The following is a 25,860-nucleotide window of genomic DNA, read 5'->3' as shown; positions in this document are numbered from 1 at the left end:
CATGGGCAAAGACTTCATGTCTAAAACACCAAAAGCAACGGCAGCAAAAGCCAAAATTGACAAATGGGATCTCATTAAACTAAAGAGCTTCTGCACAGCAAAAGAAACTACCATCAGAGTGAACAGGCAACCTACAGAATGGGAGAAAATTTTTGCAATCTACTCATCTGACAAAGGGCTAATATCCAGAACCTACAAAGAACTCCAACAAATTTACAAGAAAAAAACAAACAACCCCATCAAAAAGTGGGCAAAGGATATGAATAGACATTTCTCAAAAGAAGACATTCATACAGCCAACAAACACATGAAAAAATGCTCATCATCACTGGCCATCAGAGAAATGCAAATCAAAACCACAATGAGATACCATCTCACACCAGTTAGAATGGCGATCATTCAAAAGTCAGGAAACAACAGGTGCTGGAGAGGATGTGGAGAAATAGGAACACTTTTACACTGTTGGTGGGATTGTAAACTAGTTCAACCATTATGGAAAACAGTATGGCGATTCCTCAAGGATCTAGAACTAGATGTACCATATGACCCAGCCATCCCATTACTGGGGATATACCCAAAGGATTATAAATTATGCTGCTATAAAGACACATGCACACGTATGTTTATTGCAGCACTATTCACAATAGCAAAGACTTGGAATCAACCCAAATGTCCATCAGTGACAGATTGGATTAAGAAAATGTGGCACATATACACCATGGAATACTATGCAGCCATAAAAAAGGATGAGTTTGCATCCTTTGTAGGGACATGGATGCAGCTGGAAACCATCATTCTTAGCAAACTATCACAAGAACAGAAAACCAAACACCGCATGTTCTCACTCATAGGTGGGAACTGAACAATGAGATCACTTGGACTCAGGAAGGGGAACATCACACACCGGGGCCTATCATGGGGAGGGGGGAGGGGGGAGGGGGGAGGGATTGCATTGGGAGTTATACCTGATGTAAATGACGAGTTGATGGGTGCAGCAGACCAACATGGCACAAGTATACATATGTAACAAACCTGCACGTTATGCACATGTACCCTACAACTTAAAGTATAATAATAATAAATTAATTTTAAAAAAAAAAGTTTATATAGAATTAGTATTATTTCTTCCTTCGGCCCAATAGTAATTCATATTAGACAATCAATTATGTTTTAGAGGGAATGAAAATAAGGGGAACACCCTTTCATATGTACCTTTCTTTTAATCATTTTCAGTCATCTTCATTTCTTTGTGTAAATCCAAGTTTTCTTTGGGTATCTTATTTTTTCCACCTGAAGAACTTCCTTTAACACTTTTTGTAACACAAATCTGCTGGTAATGAATTTTTGGTTTTTATTTGTCTGAAAAACTATTCGTTTCTCTTTCACTTTTGGAAGATACTTTTGCTCGGGATAGGATTTTGTCTTGACAGGTTTTGTTTTGTTTTGTTTCCTTTCAGTACTTTAAAGATGTCACTCCATTGTCTTCTGGCTCACATAATTTTGATGCTAAATCTACTGTTATTTTTTTCTTAATTTTACCTCTATCTCTCTTTATCCTATCTTTGCTTTTCAACAGTTTGATTATGATGTGTCTAGATGTATGCATGGGTTTTTTTTTTTTTTTTCTCTTTGTTTTGTCTCTTTATTTAGTTTATTCTGCTTGAGATTCTTTGAGCTTCTTTCTGTGGTTTCATGTCTTTCGTTATTTTGGAGACATTCTCATCCATTATTTCTTCAAATATTTCCTCTGTCCCATTCTCTTTCTCTTCTCTTTCTGGGATTTCAATTACACAATGTTGGACCATTTGGTATTCTTCCACACCTCTTGGGTACTCTTTTTTTAACTCTTTTTTTCTCCTTGTATTTAATTTGTTCAATTTCTACTGTCCTATTTTCTTTTTTCTTTTCTTTTTGAGACAGAGTCTCACTGTTGACCAAGCCGGAGTGCAGTGGCGTGATCTTGGCTCACTGCAACCTCCACCTCCTGGGTTCAAGAGATCATCCCACCTCAGCCTGCCAAGTAGCTGGGATTGCAAGCGTGTGCACCACGCCTGGCTAAATTTTGTATTTTTAGTAGAGATGGGATTTCACCATGTTGACCAGGCTGGTCTCACACTCCTGGCCCACCTGCCTCTGCCTCCCAAAGTCTCTTGACCTATTTTCAAGTTCACTGATTCCTTCTTAAATTGTATCAAGTTTACGGATCAGCTAGTTAAAAGTATTTGTCGGCCGGGCGCGGTGGCTCAAGCCTGTAATCCCAGCACTTTGGGAGGCCGAGACGGGCGGATCACGAGGTCAGGAGATCGAGACCATCCTGGCTAACCCGGTGAAACCCCGTCTCTACTAAAAAAACACAAAAAAATAGCCGGGCGAGGTGGCGGCGCCTGTAGTCCCAGCTGCTCGGGAGGCTGAGGCAGGAGAATGGCGGGAACCCGGGAGGCGGAGCTTGCAGTGAGCCGAGATCGCGCCACCGCACTCCAGCCTGGGCGACAGAGCAAGACTCCGCCTCAAAAAAAAAAAAAAAAAGTATTTGTCTCTGTCACTTTTTTCTCCTAGCATTTCTGTTTGACTCTTTCTTGTAGTTTCCCTCTCTCTGCTAAAATTCTACATCTATTCATGTATGTTGTTCATCTTTTCCACTCTAGCCTTCAATACAGTAAGCATAGTTACTCTAAGTTTCCTATGTGATGGCTTCAACATCTGGGTCATATTTGAATCTGGGTTTGTTGACTGCTTTGTTTCTTGACAGTGGGTTGTTTGTCTTGTGTTTGGTGTCTCATGACTTTTGATTGAAAGCAAAACATCTTTAGAACAGTAAAGGCTGTATTAAATATGCATGCCTCTTTTTCTGCCAGGCAAGGGATCTGCAAACTATGGTCCTTGGGCCAAATCAGACCTGTGGCCTATTTTTGTATGGCCTATGAGTTAAGAATGGTTTTTATATTTTTAAATATGTCAAATGGATATCAAAAGAAGAATAGTAATTATGCAACTTAAGACAATTATATAAAACTCAAATTTCAGTGTCTATAAATAAAGATTTATTGGAACATAACTGTGTTCGTTCATTTACATATTGTCTATGGCTGCTTTCATGCTTCAGCAGCAGAGTTGAGTAGTTGCAACAGAGCCCACATGGTCCACAACACCTAAAATATTTGCTGTATACTGGTCCTTTGTAGACAAAGTTTGCCTCTTGATATGGGTGGTTGAGTCGATTTAGTCAGAAGTTGACTTGGATTTGGGTTTTGCTGCTCTAGGTTTGGGTTTATCTTCAGTGCCCCACCAGCTTTAAATTCCTCTAGCATTTTCTTATTCTTAAGGTGGAGGCTGAGTTGCCAGAGGGTTTTTCTCAGTGTTTCTGCTTCACTCTTAGCCTTAGGTATTCCTTGTGTGCCTGTGCCTTAGTCCTGTCCCTGGGTGTTATGATCTGCCCCTCTCCCAGCAGAAGGAGATTCCTCTTAGTCTGGTCCCAGATGGTTTCCTTCCCTCCTCCTGAAAGCTAAGGCTTTTGTTACATGGAGGACAAAACCCATTGTAAGTTCCATGTTTTTCCAGGCTTTGGGGAAGGGGGTAATTAACAGTTTTGCCACTTTTTGGCAAAATACCTTTTTTTTTAGAAGGCTAAGTGCAAATGAAATTAAGACATACATTGAAAGTATGTTCATGCTAAACCTATCAAAGATCTGTACAACACTCTGTAGGAGTAGGCAGACTAAAGTAGCTCATCAGTACACAACATGGCCTTAGAATCCCTGGCCCCTTTTTGGTTTAACCAGACTTAAGTTCCATGAACTTCCTGGCTTGATAGGTTAACTGCTGTCCCAGACATCTAGTTGCTTAACCCATCCCTGGTCCTAACCAATGTATACATCCTCAGGTTCAGCGAGTACTATGCCAATGTTTAAGAATAATTAATAACTCATGCAATGAGTATGTGAATTTGCACTAAACGTAAGTGCTATAATTATGTCAAATCAAAAGCTGAGCATAGAACATAGAAAATCTTTGGGGAGATAAATTGAACCCTTTGGTTTCATTGAGGAAAAATCATCAAATCACAGCATGTCATAACTGAAAAAACCCCTTGAGAACATCTAGTTTACCCGCTTCACTTAACCAATGAGATAATCAAGGCTCAGAGAAAAGTAACATGAGAAAGGTCACACAGCAAGTTAATAATGTGGGAAGGATTACCTTTCAAATTAGAAGTAGGGAGGAGGCAGGGAGCCTGTGGGTCTTTGTGGAAGGGGGTGGCGTATTGGGAGGAAGAGTCCCAGGCCTGCTTCTATTTCTAACTAACTGTGTGGCCTAGCTAGTGAGTGTGACTCAGTCTCCCTCTCTGCCATCTATCTGCCCCGCCCCTTTCCTGGGAACTATATTAGCTGAGAGGTGTAATGGCACTTCATTAAGACCTTGGGGGAGCTGTGCTACAGGGATCCTGCAGTCACCCAGGACTTGCTTCCCTCCATTTTCTGAAGATGAGGCTCAGGGCACAGCCCGATGCAGTGAGGCAAAGAAAACAGGTACAGAGTCCAGCTCCTCAGCCTGGAGGTTCCTGCCCTTGACTAGTATAGGCACCATCTCTTCCTGTCTTTCCCATAGCTTCTGGATCAGTCAGGGTCTTATCAGAAAACCAGAAGCAGAGCTCTCTGTGAACAGAGATAAATTAACATAAGGACTTGACTAAAAACCTCTGAGGGGCATCACCAGGGTGATTCTAAGGATACCCCCTATGTTAGTCTGTTGTGGTTGCCATAACAAAATACCATACCCTGGGTGGCCTAAACAACACACAGTTATTTTCTCATAGTTCTAGAAAATGGAAGTCCAAGATCAGGGCGCTGACTGATCTGGCTTCTGGTGAGGGCTGTCTTCCTGGCTTGTAGATGAGCACCTTTTCCACTGTTTCATCACATGGCCTCTCCTCACTGTGTGTGTGTGTGATGAGAGAGAGAGAGCTCTCTGGTGTCTTATAGGAACACTAATCTTATTGGATCAGGGTCCCACCCTTACGACCTCATTAACCTTAGCTTCTTCCTTGGAGGCTTCACCTCCAAATACAGCCACACTGGGGGTTAGGGTTTCAACACAGGAATTTGGGGAGACATGAACATTCAGTTCCTAACACCCCCTAAAAAAGCTGGAGACTGGAACCTATTATCGCTACTAGGTGAAGACCCACTGCTGAGGCATGCTGCCTGGAGCAGTAAGTAGACAGAAGAAGGATGTCCTTCCTCTGTCCTCCTGCCATGTGGGGAGAGCCTGGCATGGATCCAGCTGGCAAAGTGGCAATGTCACGGCAGAGTGTGGAAGGCTGAGTGTGGAGCTGAGAGGAACCCTCTCCAGCTAAGACAGACCATGGAACCAGAGCAATCAAACATTTATTGAGTACTTATTATGTAAGATAGTAAAAGTCACATTCACTCCCCAGGATTACCTAAAATCTTGAAAGTCATATTAAAGGTTTTAGAATTAGGGATGGGCTCAGTGATTCATGCTAGTAATTCCAATGTTTTGGGAGGCCAAGGCAGGAGGATCGCTTGAGGAGTTCCAGGCTGCCTGGGCAACATAGCAAGACCCCTATCTCTACAAAAAAATTAAAAATTAACCAGGCATGCAGGCAGGTGCCTGTAGTTCCAGCTACTTGGGAGGCTGAGGCAAGAGGATCACTTGAGCCCAGGAGTTCAAGGCTGCGGTGAGCTACAATGGCGCCACTGCACTGCAGCCTGGGCCACAGAGCAAGACCTTATCTCTAAAAAACAAACAATTTTAAAAATAAATAAAGAATTCGGCATTTGGTCAGTGGACACTGGGGTAATATGGATTTGAGTAAAGGGGTGATGTGATCAGCTGTCCTTTCTTCCTTCACCCAGTCCTACCCATCCTTCTTCCCCAAACTGTTGGCACACCCCAGACTCTCCTCTTTTACACTGCATACCTTCTCTGCTCATTTGATATACATTAGCAATTTAATACGCAGCATGATGAGCTTAGGAGAATATTCCATGGGACCAGAGCTATCTCTGCAGCTTCACTGTCAGCCAGGGAGGGTTTGTCGGGTTTAGACCATGGAAGGTCCTTAGGGGATGTGGTGAGAGTGAGATGGGAAGTGCCTGGTCAGACCCACCCCATCAACAGCCTGTCTTCATCTTCGCCAGCAGGACACACACACACACGCATGCACACACACACTCCTCACACATGCACAGTCAAATCCTCTCATTTGCACACTCCCACACTCACACCCACACTCCCTTGTGCCCTCACAGTCTCACACTCACCCTCTGAGACTCACACCCCTCACACACTCTACACACTCACTTGGCCCTATGCACACTTACTTTACTCCCACTCAGCCCTCTCACTCACACCCATGGCCACTCCCACTCCCACGTTCTCACAGCTTCACGCACTCCTGCTCAGTCTTCGCCCACGCTCTCTCCCACTCACTCACAGACACTCACTCTCTCACACTCTTGCTCTCACATTTACCCTGCCATTCCCACATTCCCACTGCTTCCCTCACACTCCCACCCCCTTGAAGTCGTCCTACCCATCACTCAGTCACTCGCTGTATTAGTCCATTTTCACGCTGCTGATAAAGACATACCCAAGACTGGGTAACTTACAAAGAAAAAGTTTTAATGGACTCACAGTTTCACGTAGCTGGGGAGGCCTCACAATCATGGTGGAAGGTGAAAGGCACATCTTACATGGTAGCTGACAAGGGAGAATGAGAGCTAAGCAAAAGGGGTTTCCCTTATAAAAACATCAGATCTCCTGAGACTTATTCACTACCATGAGAAAAGTACGGGGGAAACCGCCCTCATGATTCAATTATCTCCCACTGGGTCCCTCCAACAACACGTGGGAATCATGAGAGCTACAAATTCAAGATGAGATTTGGGTAGGGACACAGCCAAACCATATCACTCAGGCACCTGCACCCCTCCCTCATGCCCACTTTGAATCACACCCACCCACACGCCTTCACTCCCTCCCTCACTGCCTCCCACACTCAGGCTGTCACACTTGCTCACTGTTATCACACATTGCCACACTCTCCCACAGACAACAGCTCAGCAGGATTCTGCCCTCCCACATTCCTGTCATCCTGCTCTTCTTCAGGGCTCTCTTCCTCACTCAGCAAATCAACAGACACTGGACCAGCCTCTTAGGCTGAGGACAGACCAGGAACTTGCTGTCTCCACCCACCCTCTGAGCAGGACAGCTCTGCCTGCTCCTGGTTGGGTGTGAAAAAAGGACAATGTACAGCAGCAAAGAAGGCAGACATGTCCCATCCACTGTCAAGGACCCTCCTCCCTCCCTTGCTCGCTTTCCCTACCCACATGCTGTGGGTGTTCCAATAGGGAGCACCTTTCCTCAGTGACTCCCTAGCCCATCCCTGCCTCTGCTGTGTGAGGCTGAACCTCCCTCTCTTCATTTCTGCCTTCCCTCAGCTCCCAAGACACCTCCAGTGTCATCTGATAACATGACCCCAGTAGCAGGCCTGTTTTTCCTTTGATCTCTGTCTTGCTCTGAATATCCCTACAAAAGCCTTTTGTGTGAAGTGCAGGGTGCGCCTTCCATGACTGCTTGCTGGGCCTTCCGCCATCTTGGGTTTATTCTTATGAGTCTAGGCTGCCCTCTTACATGCTCTCTTGAGTTTGTGGCCCTCTTTCCATCTCCTATCAATACTCCTTATTGCCTTTTTATGTATTCAGTTGAATGGGTAATACAGTCAAGTCATGTGTTTCAAAATTCAAAAGATACAAGGAGTAAAGTTCCCTTCTCTCTCCGTCCCTCAGCAGCATAGTTCCTCTCCTCAGAGGCAATTGTTCTCTTCAGTTTCTTGTAAAAGATTCTAGAACTAGATACAAGGAACTGTGTGTGTGTGTGTGTGTGTGTGTGTGTGTGTGAGAGAGAAGGTGAGAAAGGTCTTACCAATGCACTTCTGATTGGGCCACTCTCAAATGACCCTAATGAGGAAGAGGCAGGAAGAGAGAGAGATTGAGAGGGGGAGAGAGAGAGAGAGAGAGAGAGAGAGTGTGTGTGTGTGTGTGTGTGTGTGTGTGTGTATGTGTATGTGTATGTGTATGTAAGCTCATTCAGCCATCACTGGAACCGTGAGGGACACTCTCCGCCTCTTCCTCACTAGGGTCATTTGAGAGTGGCCCAATCAGAAGTGCATTGGTAAGACCTTTCTCACCTTCTCACGCCATCCTCCCTTTCAGAATCTTGTCATGTGAAGGAATAACTATATATTATTTTCTGAATGTCTTGCACTCTGCCTCCCTCAAGTCTAAGAGATACTTCCACGTGCTAAGCCTCCGTGCAGTGTTATAAAGGGTATAATATTATACCCTTTCCCTCAAGATTCTTATCACTTCCAGTTGGCCGGTCAGTTCTTTGATGGTCAGAATTGATTTCAGAGTGGCTGATCCACTGGTCATTTTCTCTACCCCCCGGGAGATTAAATTGTTGGGCAAGTCAAAAGCAATAGTCCAAATGGATGCCTCTGTGAGGGCATCCCTGTGTCTGCTGATGTCCTTTGCCAACCCTCCAAAGGTGGATAAGGGCCAAGGAGCCACCCTCCCCCCCCCCACATGGAACAGGGGACGGGGCACATGGCCACATCAGCCAGCCTGGCTGTCCTGCTGCCCTCGCCACCCTCGCCACCCCTCCCGCAGGTCTCTGGTTAATTGCCAGGACACATCAGTGGGCAGTCTCTGAGGAAGGAGCAGGCGGGCCAGCCCACAGCATCCCAGCTCAGCAATCATCACTGATTAAAAACTAGTTACAAAGCAATGAAGATGGAATCCTGCATTAACAAATGACCCCGTCCATGGCCAAGCCCAGATAAATGGGAGTGATTATGAAAGCATCACTCACAATGTCGGCAAACGTTAACGGCTGTTTGAATTTCTGGGAGATTTACGGGGTAGTGACAGCATTTGGCTGGATGGGACTCTGGCTTTTTGCTTCATTCCCAGATGTGCCTGTGTGTTTATGGGCTCCTGTGGACTCACAGCCTATTCAGAGTGGTATAGCTCAGCTGTGCTTTTACGTGGATTTAATCTGAATATGCTAGCTTGTGTAAAGTAGAAATGTATTGTATTGCCAATTTTCAGAGAATCTGAATTAGCTCAGCTATTCTGAACATAATTTAATTTTTCTTTAATGATTCAATAGGTGCTTTGAAGTCTCGCACTAATCAGAGTCATGGTTATGAATATCAGAACTTGATATTGAAGAAGCATAAAAGTGCTCATCAAAGAATTAAGTGATGGAAATGGTAGGAAACAGCATAAGTGGATGCTTCCGTGAGAGTGCAGGTATGACCACGTGTGTCAGTGGAAGCCAGGTGTGATAGGAGGTCTAACTGGGATAGTGCTGACCTCACCACAAGCAATGAATGACCCTGTCAAAAAGTCAGCCTGGGCCAGGTGTGGTGGCTCATGTCTGTAATCCCAGCACTTTGGGAGGGCAAGGCAGGCAAATCACCTGAGGTCAGGAGTTCAAGATCAGCCTGGCCAATGTGGTGAAACTCCATCTCTACTAAAAATACAAAAATAGCTGGGCGTGGTGGCAGGTGCCTGTAATCCCAGCTGCTTGGGAGGCTGAAGCAGGAGAATTGCTTGAACCTGAGAGGCGGAGGTTGCAGTGAGCCGAGATCATACCCACTGCACTCCAGCCTGGGCAACGAGAGTGAAACTCTGTCTCAAAAAAAAAAAAAAAAAGCCTGCTCCCACACCTCCCAAGGAGATTTTGGTCTTTGCTAACTTGGGCCTCAGTGGAGCAGATTTGAAGTGAAGAGTAAAGAGGAGAATTGTCCTCCCCAGAAAAGGCCCAAAAGCCCAAGACAGAATCCCCTTTAATAGGTAAAAGAGAAATGAACAGATATGTAAGGTGGTCAGGGGAGACCAGAGCTGAGTTTAGAACAAGGAAGTAGAGTGTTAGGAGGCAGCTGCCACAGTTATAAATATACATGTGTACGTGCACATGAAGCGGGAATAATGGCATCTTCCCCATTAGGTTGTTATGAGATCTAAGAAGCCCATATGCTTTGCTGTGGACTGAATGTTTGCATACCCTCCCGAATTCATATGCTGAAGCCTAAACCCCCAATTTGATGGTATTTGAAGGTGGGGACTTTGGGAGGTAATTAGGTCATGAGAGTGGAGCCCTCATGAATGGGAAGAATGCCCTTATAAAAGAAATTCCAACAAGCTGCCTTGCCCCTTTTCTGCCGTGTGAGAATACAGTGAGAAAGTGCTGTCTGTGAACCAGGAAGTGGGTGCTCAGCAGACACTGAGCCCGCTGGTGCCTTGATCTTGAATTTCCCAGCCTCCAGAACTGTGAGAAATAAATGTCTGTTGTTTAAGCCCCCCGGTCTGTGGTGTTCTGGTTTAGCAGTCTGAAGAAACAAACACATGCTTGCTCTCTCCTTCTCTCTCACTAGCTCTCTGGTGAGAGAAAATTTTGATAGAATCACCAATTGAAATGTTTTGAATCACTTTGGGAAATACTTAATTGCCTTTCAAGGGCCAGGCGCAGTGGCTCATGCCTCTAATTCCAGCAGTTTGGGAGGCCAAGGTGGGTGGATCACCTGAGGTCAGGAGTTCAAGACCAGCCTGGACAATGTGGTGAAACCCTGACTCTATTAAAAATGCAAAAAATTAGCCAGGCCATGGTGGTGGGTACCCGTAATTCCAGCTACTCGGGAGGCTGAGGCACAAGAATCACTGGTATCCGGGAAGTGGAGGTTGTAGTGAGCCAAGATTGCACCACTGTACTCCAGCCTGGGCAACAGCGCAAGACTCCATCTCAAAAATAAAAATAAATACATAAATTACCTTTCAATAATATTTGACTGTGGAAATCTCTTTGAATACACCACCATGTGGAAGTGGGGCAGTAAGTCAGGAACAAGAAGGGCTGTCTGTTAGAATAGTACCATTCAGGCCAGAGACTCTCCCTTCTGGGTATGCCCCAGAAGTGGTTCCCAGCAGCCGGATCAAGCAGATGGTGCTGGCCAGCCTGGAAAGTCTGCCTGAGAACCACCTGAGGCTAGCACCTCTGCCCTCACTCCCTGCCAACCTAGCCAACTAGAAGAAATGGAGATGCCCAAACATTCGGACATTAGCGGGACCACAGGGCAGCTCCTCCAGCACTGAGACATAAAAAATGAGTTACAGGGGCAGCTGCATAGCCCAGCCTACCTCCACTGCACATCCCCTTTCCCCTCCCCAGGAGGCAGAAGGCTGGGAAGGAGGTTGTGCATTGGAACTAGGGATAGAAGGCGGGATGGGGGTAGGGTTGTCCCGAGTCAGCCAGGGCAGAGACCTAGGGAAAGGATCAAAGGCAGGTGGGCACGGTGGCTCACGCCTAGAATCCCAGCACTTTGGGAGGCCAAGGCGGGAGGATCACTTGAAGTCAGGAGGTTGAGACCAGCCTGGCCAACATGGTGAAACCCCATCTCTACTAAAAATACAAAACTTAGCCAGGAGCGGTGGCAGGTGCCTGTAATCCCAGCTACTTGGGAGACTAAGGCAGGAGAATCGCTTGAACCTGGGAGGTGGAGATTGCAGTCAGCCGAGATGGTGCTACTCCACTGCAGCCTGGGTGACAGAGCGAGACTCCATCTCAAAAAAGAAAATGAAAAAGAAAGAAAGGGCCAAAGGCTCCATTATCAAAGGACCCAGTGGTCCTGCCCTGTGGCATTGCAAGCCAAAGTGACTATCTCTGTTTGCCCCTGCCCAAATTCTACCCCTACCCCATCCTTGACTGCCCCTCATCCCATACTTATCCAGGGCCCATCTGTCTGAGGATTTGAGGAACCCAGAGGCTCTTCCCTGCATTTATGTGGTAGTTACACTCTTGAAAAAGTCACTGTGTACTGAAATTATGCAAAAATACTTTTAAAAATATTTTTAATGTTTATTTTAGAGACGGGGTCTCACATGTTGCCCAGGCTAGTCTCAAGCTCTTGGCCTCAAGTGATCCTCCAGCCTCGGCCAGGATTATAGGCGTGAGCTACCATGCCCAACCACAAAAAAACACTTTGAATTGGCTGTCAAATAAAATTAGGCAAAAGGCCCAGATGATTATAGACTGGTTTCTTCTCTACATGGATATCGTGGGGGACTCTTGAAGGGCTCTGCTGCGGATTGGGGGCCTACCCCTGTGCCCTCCCTCTGCTGAACTCTCAAGTGACACAATAGCCACTAATGTCCTCCCCAGCCCCACTCATCCCTCCACCACTGCCAGAGTGGGCATTCTGCACTACCAGCTCAACCATGACATTGCCCCTCGAGCCCTTTATTAGCTCCCCATACCCACAAAGAGGTTCTCAACACTGGCATTTGGAAGTTTCTGGGGGCATGTTGATGGTCACAATGATGGGAGATCCCTGCCATCATTTAGGGGGCAGGGCCAGAGATGAGGCTGCCCAAAATGTGTGGGCCAATCCCACATGAAGACAACTTGTCCTGGGTCCCTTGTACCCTTCAAGGGACCCACGCAATATCCATGGAGATGAAAAATCAATCTATAATCACCTGGGCCTTTTGCCCAATTTTATTTGACAATCAACTCAAAATATTTTTTGCATAATTTCAGTATACAGCGACTTTAGCAGGAGTGTAACGACCACATAAATTAAAAGCATGCTCTATTTTGTTCAGAATATCACCAACAGTTATTTGCCATTTCAGAAAATCAAGTCATCAACAGCAAATGGCCCTTGGTATCCATCTGCACTTAGAATGCCACATGCACTGTGACTGCACATGTAGGAGCAGACATCTGACTACTTTATTATGTCCTCTAGCACGGTCATTCCCAAATATTTACATATTAAAATACATATTTTTTATTAGGCCAGGTGCAGTGGCTCATGCTTATAATCCCAGCACTTTGGGAAGTCGAGGCAGGTAGAACGCTTGAGCCCAGGAGTCTAAGACCAGCCTGGGCAACACAGTGAAACCCTGTCTCCACAAAGAATACAAAAATGAGCTGGGCATGGTGGAGCACACCTGTGGTCCCACCTCAGCTACTCAGGAGGCTGAGGTGGGAGGATCGCTTGAGCCCAGGAGGCAGAGATTGCAGTGAGCCGTGATCATGCCACTGCACTCCAGCCTGGGCAACAGCATGAGACCCTAACTCAAAAAACAAAACAAAAAACCATATTATTTTATTAAATAATTTACATTTCTCCTTTATATTAAGAAGAATTATACAGTTTTTTTGAAAATACATGTATACATAAGTTATGTTATTTGTGGATTTTCTTTCAAGATAGAAAAGGGGGCATTTCATCCTGTTTTTATATAAAGGGAGTGGTGGGTCTGATAAAGTTGAGAAACATAGGCTCACAGGCTACTGCCAGTCTCCCTAGGAAGGCTTCCAGATCCTTCTGATCCAGCCGTGTCTGCACTCCAGCCTCATTGCCTGCCACCTCTCCAGCCTGGCATCTTGAACTCCAGCTTCTCCAGTACAAACCGTGCCACGGATACAGCACAGGTCTCACCATCTGTGCGACTGGCTGACCTTCCTGCCTCAAGCCACCTAAAACCCCCATACTCACCCTTTATTACGCCTCACACAAAGCACCCACAAGAGAAGGACAGGTTGGCATCACCCACCTGACCTTGGGACCCAGTCACCTCTGTGAGCTGGAACTCCACAGCTGAGTCTCCCAGGAAGGCACAGGGGAAAACAAGTGAATGACAGTGCTGCTCCTGATATGATACATATGATACATATAATCATGTACAGATATAGTACATGACACATAGGATAGCTTGTAGTATACGTGTATGATACATATGACAGCATAGAGGTATAGTGCATATATTACACATGATAGGCCGGGCACGGTGGCTCACACCTGTAATCCCAGCACTTTGGGAGGCTGAGGCAGGCGGATCACCTGAGGTTGGGAGTTCAAGACCAGCCTGACCAACATGGAGAAACCCCGTCTCTACAAAAAATACAAAATTAGCTGGGCATGGTGGTGCCTGCCTGTAATCCCAGCTACCAGAGGTGCTGAGGCAGGAAAATCACTTGAACCCTGGAGGTGGAGGTTGCAGAGAGCCAAGATTACACCATTGCACTCCAGCCTGGGCAACAAGAGCAAAACTCCATCTCAAAAAAAATAATAAAATAATAATACGCATGATAGTGGATATGCATAGGTGTCGTATATGTGATATATGTGATAGTGTATAGGTATGGCACATATGATGTCCGTGATAGTGTATGTGTAAAATGGGTATGATACAGTTTGGTACCTGAACTCTTCTTCACAACAAACCACCTTACATTTGGGGACACAACAGAGAGGCACACCATATGTTAAAAAGCTTGAGTCCAGGTGGCCTCAAGATACAGGTGCTCCTCTTCCTTCAGCTCAAGCAGCCCCTTTTCTGGGCTGCCTTCCCCACCCACCTGCCCACTATGTCCATCCAGGGTCTGTCTGTCAACTTCATGTGGCGGCAGGCCACTATACCAAATGACCAGTCATCCAAATGTCCAATCTGCCAAAAGGAACGAGTTCACTAGAATCTTGCTTTTTATGATCATTTAAAAAGTTTTCAGCTATCTGTGTTGAATGAAACAATTTTAATAGCCTTGAAAGATTTCTGTGGAGTTGTAGTCATGTGCTTTTCATTTATTTTTTTTTTTTTGGCTTCCTCACAACAGATGGAGGTTGCTGGGAAGAAATAGGGACTCTCTGCTAAGGAAAGACAGCTTCAGATCAGAACACAGCTCAGCGTGGTAGTGGGACTAAAGGCACATGCGGTGGAAATTAGGGGGTGGATGGGGAGGCTGGAGGCAGAAACTGGGGAGAATGACGGGTGAGAGGAGTCTGAAGGCTCCAGAATGCTGGAGCCCCAGCTCCCCACAGCCCTGCCGAGCCTGCTCTGCCACCCCGTGAGATGATAAAGCAACTTCTCAGATGAGTTGGTTGCAACCACTTGTCAGAGTTGTATCTCAAACTTGCCAATTAAAAGAGCTACTTCCATGAAAGCCAGTTCTGAGATTTCTTCTGTGGTAGAGACATCAGAAGCAGGAGAAGGGTGTCTAAACCACACTGTTAGATCAGGTGTGATGAAGGAATGTGTGGTGAAAAGGCACCGAGGGAACAGTGCTGGAAAAATCTAACCTCCCCCAAGGGCTATAGATCATGTCATGCAAAACAGTTCTCCGTTCTGTCACAGACAAGGTGTGGGACAATTTTCTCTTGCAAAGAATTGCAGTAGAGCCCATAGCTAAAAGAAACAAGTTGTGTGTGTGAGGGGGGATGTTGGGGGGGTTTGTGTGCGCATGTGCGAGTTCAAATTTGGTAACTTTGGTGGAGTGGGTCGTTTGATGAATTGGTTATTGGGTGTGTTGATAGGAGGGTTAGTTACTGTGAGGCTTTCCTAAAAGTGCTTGCAAATGAAGGATCAAGATCTCTCTTGAGGAATCAAACTATAAAATGGGAGGTAGGCAGAGAGGAGTGTCATTTAGCCATGAAAGCAAGATCAAAGGAGAGGCTCTAGGCCAGCGTTCATCTCCTGGGGAGAGGAGTCTTAAACAATGAACTTCAGGTGTCACGGCCAGTCGGCTGGGCGTGTGCAACGTGGAGACAGAAGCAGGACTCGGCTGATGGATTTCTAGTATTCTTGTCCTGTGCTCAGACCTTCCCTATTGGGAGGCAGATGCACCCGCCGACCTTCGTTGATGCAGTTAAACATTTACTCCATCCAGCTCCCCTTGTTCTGATTGAAAACGTGCCAAGCAGCCTTCTGGTTATAATCTGGCCTGCCAGGTAGATCTGGATGATGTCAACGAGCCGGCCCTCTGGAGTTGCCCCTCCATTTTCTGTGCTCAATAAGTGAGCAGAGAAGGATCTACTCTCAGGGTGCTGACAAAATCAAGTGTGACCAAGCCCAGAATGGGGATACATTCTAGAATGCAGTGAGTACCTACCTGAGCTCCCTGCCTGCCTCCCCTGGGGAGCCTTCACCCTCACTTGCCCATTGAATATAGTGCTTGCATCTACTTCTGCAGTTTCTAACACAGGACTGTGGTTTGGGGTTACCTGCCCCTTTCCCTCCCAGCCTCCAGGCAAGTACACACAGTAGCTTATTCAAGTTTGTATCTCTGGCACCTGGAACCCTGCAAGGCTGTGGGCTAGCAGAGAAGAGTTCCTGGTACATAGCAGGCCCTAAATAAAAATGTATGCAATGGATGAATGAATGCACCATCTAGCCATTCTTTAGCCCACTCTTGGTGGTAGAACCCCAGCTTACCCACCATGAAGCATTTCTGGGCACCTTCAGGGTCTGCTGATGGCTTTCAGAATTCCTGTGACCTTTCTCTTGGTTCTCCTCAGTTGGGAGGATCTTCAAATCTCTCTGTCCTGTATCCTGCACTATGCGGGCTTTGGAATCAGCTGCCCTTGGGGTCTAAAGCCAGGTTATTGACCTTTACCTATCTGTACCAGCTCAGCTGCTGCTTCTGTGAAATGAGAATTATAATGCCAACTATACCAGAGACTGGGTAGGTTTTCTAAGAATCCCTCAGGCTTTGCCATGAGGAAGAAGAGGCATAAGAAGGTAAATATTCTTCAAAGTCTTCTGCCGAACAACCCTGAGATACAAACTCCTCCTGCCCTGCTGCAGCCTCCCCGCCACCCCACTCCTGACCTGGGACACCTTGAGCTGTGCTCCTGCAGAGAATCAGAGGGGCTCTATATTTGCCTCCCTTCTTCCCCTCCCCTCCTCCCAGGAGCCTCTGAGGTGAGCCAGCTTGGCCTGACAGCTTCAGAGCCCGTCTTCTGGCTAGGGAGGGAGCTGACACTTCCATCTGGAGCCAGGAGCAGGATGTGAGCTCTGCACAAAGAAGATCCGTCCCTGAAACCCTGCTCCCCGCCTCCTCCACAGCACAGCAGCTGGCTTCCAGGGGAATCAAGTGACAGCCAGACTCCAGGGAACCGAGCTAGCGAGACCAAATTCTGGGGGGTGATCCATAGTGACAGAAGAGGCTTTGGCCTGGATAGCTCAGCAGGGCACCAGGGGCAGGGCCAGTTAACCCACAGAGGAACAGACAGTCTCAGGACTGTGGCCTCTGCTCTGCTCCAATGGGCACCGTCAATTGTCTCATAATTCCCTGCTACTATTAGCATTCAGGAAGCTGAAAATGACCTTCTGTTGCTGTTTTCCTGACCACAGGGTGGATTCTGCCCATCAGGGCCTCCCTTTACCTTGGCACACAATGGCCTCCATCCTGGGGCACCTGCCCACCTGCCCCACCCCTCCAACCTAACCACTTGCCATTTCCCAAATACATCGTGCAGTGCCTGGTGTCTATCCTGTGGTTCATGCTGCTTTCTCTGCCTGCAATATCCTTTCCCTGCAATAGCCTCTTCCACCCAGCAGACACCTCCTCACTCTCTTGGCTCAGCTCTAAGTCATATCCCCTGGGGAAGCTTACCAGGATGCTGCAGTCAGATGGAGTGTCTCCTCCTGGGCCCCCACAGCCCCTGTGCTTCCTTCTGTGACAGCAGCGATCCCACAGCAGTGGAACTGCCTGAGCTCCTGGAGGGCAAAGATGCCATGTGCTTCCTAGTTCTGAATCTCAAGCTCCTAGCACAGAACATGGTGGGAAAAAAAAGGTGCTCAACAAATACATACTGAATTTAACTAAATTCGGTAGAAGGTTCATTTTCCCCCCAGATCTCACAGATTAGGATTACACTGGAATATATATATTGCTGAATCATGTGTATCTAGTTTTTTTTTGGTAGTGGATTTACTGAGATTGAATTTCTATAACCATATAATTCACCCATTTAATTTAAAGTATACAATTCAATGTTGCTTGTATATTCACAGACTTGTGTAATTATAACCACAATCAAGTTTATAACATATTCATCTCCTCAAAAAGAAACTCATACCCATCAGCATTCATTCTCCATTTACCCCCTTCCCCCATTCCCTGGTAATCACTCATCTATTTTCTGGTCTCCGTAGATATATCTGTTCTGGACATTTCATGTAAATGAAATCACACAATATGTGTTTTTTTGTGACTGGCTTCTTTTACTTGTATATAATGTTTTCAAGGGTCATTCATCTTGTAGCATGGATCAGTACTTCATTCTTTTTATTGCCAAATAATATTCCACATTTTATTTATCCACTCACCTGTTGATGTACTTTTCGGCTGTTTCTACTTTTTGGTCATTATGAACAACTTGCTTTTTTAATGCTAATATATTTTTTATTTTAAAATAATTTCAAATTTACAAACAAATTTTGTAAGAATAGTAACAAAGGACTTTTTTCCTTTAACCATTTGAGAGTGAATGGCTGGCATGATGTCCCATCACCACTGGCAACTCCAGGTACACGCAAACATGCAAATAATACTTGTGTGTACTCTCCTACATAATCATAATACAACCATGAAATTAGGAAATTAACATTGATTCATTCCTTCTGGATAATCCATGGACCCATTCAAGTTTCATCAGTTGTCTCAATGATGTCCTTTAGAGCAAAAGATGCAAGCTAGGATCATGCATTACATCTTATTGTCATGTCTCATTAGTGACCCTCAATCTGGAATAGTTCATCACCCTCACTGACTTTCATGACTTAGCACTTTGGAAGATTATAGGCATATTATTTTTCAAAGTCCCTGATATGGTTTGGCTGTGTCCCCACCCAAGTCTCATCTTCAATTGTAGTTCTCATAATCCCCATGTGTCGGAGAGGGACTAGATGGGAGGTAATTGAATCATGGGGGTGGTTACCCTCATGCTGTTCTTGTGATAGTGAGTGAGTTCTCACGAGATCTCATGGTTTTATGAGGGGCTTTTCCACTTTTGGTTGGCACTTCTCCTTCCTGCTGCCATTTGAAGAAGGATGTGTTTGTTTCCCCTACCACCATGATTGTAAGTTTCCTGAGGCCTCCCAGCCATGCTGAACTGTGAGTCAATTAAACCTCCTTGGTTTATAAATTACCCAGGCTTGGCTATTTCTTCATAGCAGTATGAAAATGGACTAATACAGTCCCTGAACTTGGGTTTTCTGATGTTTGCTCATGATCGGAATCAGTCCGTGCCTTTTAGCAGGAGTATTACAGAAGAGAGGCTGTGTTCTTCTCATTGGTCTTACTAGGTGATACACAATTTCTATTTGTCCTGTTACTAGTGATTTTCACTTTGATCACTTAATATGCTAGGTTGTATCAGGACAAATTTACTCTTTTTTTCCTTGTGATTAATAAATATATTTTGGGAAGATACTTTGAGACTATGTATACAAATATCCACTCCTCATCAAACTTTCACTGACCAAGTTTAGCATCAATGAATACTCCCTAGCTGAATTATTACTATCATGGTAGCTAAATGGTGATTTTCTAGTTGCATCTTTTCTTCTACACTTATTAGTTGTTATTTTATTCTAAGGGAAATTTATTTTTTATATTAGTGTGGATTTGGGAATTATTAAAGAATTATAATTGGTTATTTTCACTATTTATTTTTATATTTAAATATTCCCTGATTTAGCCAGTGGGAGCCCCTCAAGGTGGCTTCTGTGTCCCTTCAACACATCCTCATCAGTTCTTGAGTACTTTTCTTCTGGCACAAGATATTCTAAGCTCCTCTTATTCTTTGTCTGCCCAGGGTCCAAAGTCATCCATTTCTCCAAGGAGTTTTGGCTTGCCTTTTTTTTTTTTTTTTTTTTGGAGATGGAGTCTCGCTCTGTCGCCCAGGCTGGAGTGCAATGGTGCAATCTCAGCTCACCGCAAGCTCCGCCTCCCGAGTTCACGCCATTCTCCTGCCTCAGCCTCCCGAGTAGCTGGGACTACAGGCGCCTGGTTTTGGCTTCTTTTTAGTGGAGAATGGCTTTTAGAAATGAAGATGTGGGTACTAGATGTGCTCATTGGTATTGGGATATCACTTCTCTTAGGCCCTCTCAATGGACAGAGCTAAAAAATACACACATGCACAACATTCTCTCCCTCTCACACATACACTACCTAGATACGTATTTATACACATTTATACCCACCTTTACATCCATGTATATATAAACATGTATAGAAAATTATAAATTCAACTTAACACCTCTAATTCCAATCCAACACCACAGAATTCATTCCTATGTTCCTTTTTTCCATATTTGTAACTCCTTCTCAGACAGTGAGAGTCCTGGCTCCCATTATCCTCAACATATTTGCTTATAGAATAAACCTAAATGTGTAACCCATCTCCCATCACCTTTGGGGACCCTCACATGGACACTCTCCTTACCCTGCTTTGACTGTAAAATTCCACATAAGGCCACAGTTGTCACCACCCCTCCCAAGTAGATGCTCCCTTTAGCTCTCTCCAGCTCTAACACATTATGCTCCACTGCATCCCCTCACCAGGATGCTTCTCGCATGTGGACACACTCCTCACATTCCTTGGACTCTAACCCCCTGTGCCACACTATGTAGACGCTTGTAAATCCTCTCTTTACCCTGGGCTCTGACAGCCACTTTAGGTTGCTGCCACCTGCCCCCCATAGGGACACCATTCTTCTCTCAGTCTCTGACATCCTAGGCTGGACTGATGCCACCCATGCCACTGCCTCCCCAGCCTACCCCAACATAGACATCTACCTTGCTCATCGAAAAGGTGGGGTTCTTAGTTTTTTAGGCTTTTCACAGCTGGGATTTTGTGGACTGCATCTCCACAGTGTCCTTAAATGTTTTTCCTTCTCCTTCACAAGAAATTGATAGTTAAACCTAGAGGTTTCATAACATTCAGATTCAGTTTCTTGGCAATAAAACTTCATAGGTAGTGCTGTGTTCTTCCACCAGATAGTACATGATAACCAATTATCCATCATTTCATTAAGAGTTGTAAAATGATGTTACTCTATTTCTCATTCTTCATATGAAGAGATCCTCCTTCTCATCAACCATTCATTTACTTTGTGGTTCATGTAGGAAAAGCAGGTGCTTGATTCTTTCTCCTTATTTTCTAGTTTTCAAAATTATGAATAGGTTCCCTAACATCTCCCAGGAATGATCAATGAGTGATTTTTCTTTTACCTCTTAAAAAATATTATGAATTCATGGATTGAAACATATTTGATGTGTTTCAGTCCAGTGCATTTATTTTTACTGATGATCAAATTGTCTTATCTTTGGCCAGTAGGAGCCTCTTCAACTTGCTACTCCCTAGTAATCTTTGATGGCTTCTGATATAACAAGATGTTCTAGGCTCATCTTGTATGTGTTGTACCCCCAAACTGGAAACTGTCATTTCTCCAAAAAGCCCAAATCCCCATTTAGGCGGTAACAGTAGTTAGAGGCCATAAGCTGGTGTTCATTGTTACTGGGTTGGCTATTGTTCCGTAGTCTTTTTGATGGAATAAAAAATAATCAGACCATGGACAGAACTAGAAAATAATGACATATCTCTTGAATTCATATTGATACTACCAATTTAGATTCAGGATTACAGAGCTTATCCTTAGCTTCATCAGTCTTACATCTGTATATCCTTTCTTTCACACTGAAAGTCACAATTCCCAATGAAAGCAACATAATTATTCACTTCCTTGATCACACTATATATCCAGTAGTCTCAGATTAACAATACCAGCACTGTCATCACCAATGTGCATATATTGATAAACAGTTCTAGAATTTTTCACAGATATTTTTATTAAGCTATATCAACTTGGGATGATAATCAAATTACTTTGTCTTTAAATCACTTGAAATAGTTATTTCTGTGTAATTATGCTATAGTACCAATTAATACATAGGTTTCTCTTTTTCATTTTGCTTTCATGATTTAGACTTCTTAGAAAAACATTTATGGATTACTTTATAAAAATAATTTTATTTTACAACTGTAAGGATATTTGTTTTTGCATGGTTCCAGTGGCATCTACAAAACAAGATATCTTAAAAGAGACCTTCAAATTCCCTCTATTAGAATTTGAACAGTTTCTAAACATGCCCAGAGTATTGTAGGCACCGGAATCTTAATGTTCTGCAATATCAACACTCTAGCCAATTCTCAGTTCTTCATATCAATATGAAGATATGATATAATTCAAATACGGGCTTTGTACGGTAACAAAGACCCAAAAATAGCAATAAGATAGAATTCTCACTTAATATTTCAAGTATAAGCTCTCTAGAGCTGATGTGATGGCTCCGAACGGATCTTCTTTCTCCAGTACTCTCAACACATGGTGTTCATCCTGTAATCTACACAGCTGCGCCCGATTCTGCCCTCCCAGCCCCACACCGGCCAGCAAGGAGAAAAGGGGACGGGAAGTCCAACTCTCTGGAAGGGCAGGACCTAGAAGTTGCACACACAACTTCCATTTCTATCCCACTGATAGCCAAATCTATCTCTTATGAATTCTGCCTTGGTTTCTACACTGAAAAAGGCATTTTCCAGTTGAGTTGAGATACATGTTCAACTTTATTTTCTACAGTTCTTTTCATATCATATTTTCCTTTTACATGTAAAATTTTTGTTGAGTAGTATCAGGGAACTAAGGCTGTTGTTTTTTCTTCCAAATTGCCAATCAGCAGGGTCAGACTTGGGACAGGTGGCAATGCATCGCACACCCAGATGGTCAAGATTGTCTAGAACGATTTCAAGTTTTTGTCAATGGCGGTTGAGCACTTATACAAACCAGGCTTCCAGCCAGCATTTAAAGAGATGAAGATAAAAAAGACCCACCCAGTTCTTGCTTTCAAGGGGCCATAGAATCAGGGAGGTAAATCATAAGCAAGTCAGCACCACTGAATAGACTCCATGCCGGGATAGTGTGGAGGGAACAGCACACAGACAAACGTCACAAAGGAAGTCACACTTGAACCAGGAAAGACCAGGGGTATTTTCCAGGTAGACATATGAGGGAAGAGCTTTTCAGGGCACATTGCTTACATCCTCTGAGCCCTAGTTTCTTCACCTAGAAAATACAGTGGTAGTGCCTCCTTCATTGGCTTGTTAGAATTCAGGGAAGGGAGCCAGGCACGGTGACTCCCACCTGTAATTCCAGCACTTTGGGAAGCCAAGGTGGGTGGATTGCTTGAGCCCAGGAGTTCAAGACCAGCCTGGACAACATGGCAAAACCCCATCTCTATCAAAAATACAAAAATTAGCCAGTCTCATAACCCAGTCTCAAAATAAATAAACTAATTTTAAGATTCTTAAAAAAAAATAAAAAACAAAAAAACAACGAATTCAGAGATGGGACCTGGGTAAGAATCTTCTGCTGGGTTTCTGGTGTAGCAGTGGATTAACATACGGGACACTCCTTCCCTGGCAGGAGATACCAGCAGGCCTGGTGAAACGACTCCTCTACGCTTCATTCTCTGAGCCTGAGTAGGTGGGATTTCCAAACAGCTCAAGGCTTCATGGAGGAAGAGTGCTAAAATGGAGCCACACAAAAGCTTCCTATACCTGCGTAGGGGTGAGTGTTAAGAGGAAGCTGGAATTGAACTTCATCACCTTCATAGTTTCTACAGGAGGCAGACCCAACCTTTTGCTGCAAAACTGATTTTGGAGTGGAAGATCCAGGTGGCAAAGCCATAGAGGCCATATGGCTGATTCACTGCATGACTTTAGGCAAGTCATTTCCCCTCATTTGAGAATTGATTCTTCTAGCTCCAGGACATCCAGAGCATCCTCTGGCCCTGAGCCAGTCCAGGAATGAAGACAGGGAAAGCGGGACATACACCTTCAAGGCCATCATCCAACCCTTAATGGAGTCCACATGCCAGCTGTCCCATTGCCAGGTCCTCAGGCCGGCAGTTGCCATGGTGTGTGGACTCAGAAGGCATGTTGCTATAATAAAATGTGTTTATTTGAATACGAAGGTCAGGGAGTTAAGTAGTTGGTATTCCAGTCATATAGAGTCATTTGCACAGTGTCACTAATAATTAAAGGGGGTTTTGACTAATCTAGTTGCTCTTCCTAAATATACTCTGCTCAAGAAACTCATCAAAGCAGCAAAGTAATCTTTAAGGTTATTAATCTCCTCTGCTTCACAGCTGGGGCAAATTTATTTGCTTGAATTAGCATGTAATAAACTTATAATAAAGCTGCCAGAGCCCCAGCTTGGTAGAGATTGGCTCCATGTAATGGGTAGTTACATCTAGGAAATGGGGCGCTAGTCCCTAGGCTGCTGCAAGCCTGCTGGGGCTGGGGGCCTCCCCAGGGGCCACGCAGAGAGGGGGCCACCAGGCATGGGAGAACCTGAGATGGAGCTGAAGGGAGCTTTGCAGACTGGTGACTCTACCTCCTCATCTCTGCCCCTCCTCATTGCACAGGTGAGGAAACTGAGGCTCAGAGAATGGACGGATATGCCTGAAGTTGAGAAGAGGGCGACTCCAGGACCCCAGGTTAGAATCCAGGCAGGAGGCATGGCTGCCCATCCACCCCTGCTCGTGGGTTGGCAGTCCTCATGGTCGGGAGTTTTCTGCCCAGGTTCTACTAAGGACCCCTGTCTGTGTCCCCTACTTCCCTTTTATCTGCCCCTCTACCTGTCTTTTCTTTACACTACAACCCCACCAAGACTTGTTTGCCTTCCCTGCTTCTCCATTTTCCAAGGAATTGCTGCCCCTCTGCCCTGTCTGGAGGCCTATCTGGGCTGTCTGTGTGCTTCCTGGCTACCGCAGCCTTGTTGGTGCCTGATCTGTCAGCACATGGACAGTCTTCAGCAGGGACTCTGCAGTGTCTTCTGAGCCCTGGCATATGGAGGAGCCATCAGGCTGGGTGACAGGCAGCCTCGGGTGGCGGCCTGAGAGTTTCTTCTACTTTGCCTTTTCCTTTCTCCTTTCTTCCTGCCCCTAGGAAACCAGCTCCATCTGGTCTTTGAGATTTTCTCCTGGAGTTTGAGACTGGGGAGATATTCTCCTGATTCCCATCTGGGGTAGGTGTGGTGGGTATGGGTGCTAGTGGACCCTCTCTTCTTAAAGGGGAACAGCTACAAGACAACAACCTTTCTGGCCACCTTGCATAGCATTGCTTTGAAGGATTATACCAAAAATAGCGTATCCCATGAAGCAAGGACATGAGAAAAGGAAGATGATAAAGAGGACAGGCAACACCATCTTATCTCTTACATAGCCATGCTCCTCATCCCCCAATCCCATCCTCCAGCTCCTTATTCCCTTCCCCTCATCCCCCATTCTTTCATCCTCTCATCTCCCTACCCCATCCTCCCCTATCCCTTCATCCCCTATCTCCCATCCCCCCAGTCCCTTGTCCCCTTTTACTTATAGTCTTTGGAGGAGAATACAAGGGGAAGCAGGAGAAGAGAGGCTTCCTGGAGTTCTTGCAGACCCTGAACCTTGCTTCAGACACCTCTAGGATACCAGCATGAGGGATGCCTTCCAGCAAAGCTTACACCTGCAGCATTCCCAAAGTCACAGACATTTCTTCTCAAGCAATGAATAATAAAAACAGAATAAGTCATCACCAGAGTCTTGAAACTCTAAACACTGAGAACCACCTATCTAGGTCAAGTTCTCTCTTTTTTTGAAGGTCAGAGAGAATAAGTGACTTGCCTAAAATTACACAGCTACTAAGCTCAGGAACCGGGCGTTCTAACCCCCTCTTGGGAGTCTTCTCCCACCATGCCAAACTGCCTTAGACAGGGGCATATGGTGAGTCCCGTCTTTGCCAACCAACAGTTGACCTATATTCTGGGAACTGAATGGCTCCCTAGTTTTCCAGATCATTTACTCAAAGGCCCCCAAACCCCTTCTTCCCATTCAATTCCCTCATTACTCCTTAAAAGTGACAGTCTAGGAGGCGCCTTTTCT

Source organism: Theropithecus gelada, chromosome 16, assembly GCF_003255815.1.
Source record: "Theropithecus gelada isolate Dixy chromosome 16, Tgel_1.0, whole genome shotgun sequence".
Classification (NCBI taxonomy): domain Eukaryota; kingdom Metazoa; phylum Chordata; class Mammalia; order Primates; family Cercopithecidae; genus Theropithecus; species Theropithecus gelada.
The sequence above is the reverse complement of the archived record's forward strand: the minus strand, read 5'-3'. Positions refer to the sequence as shown.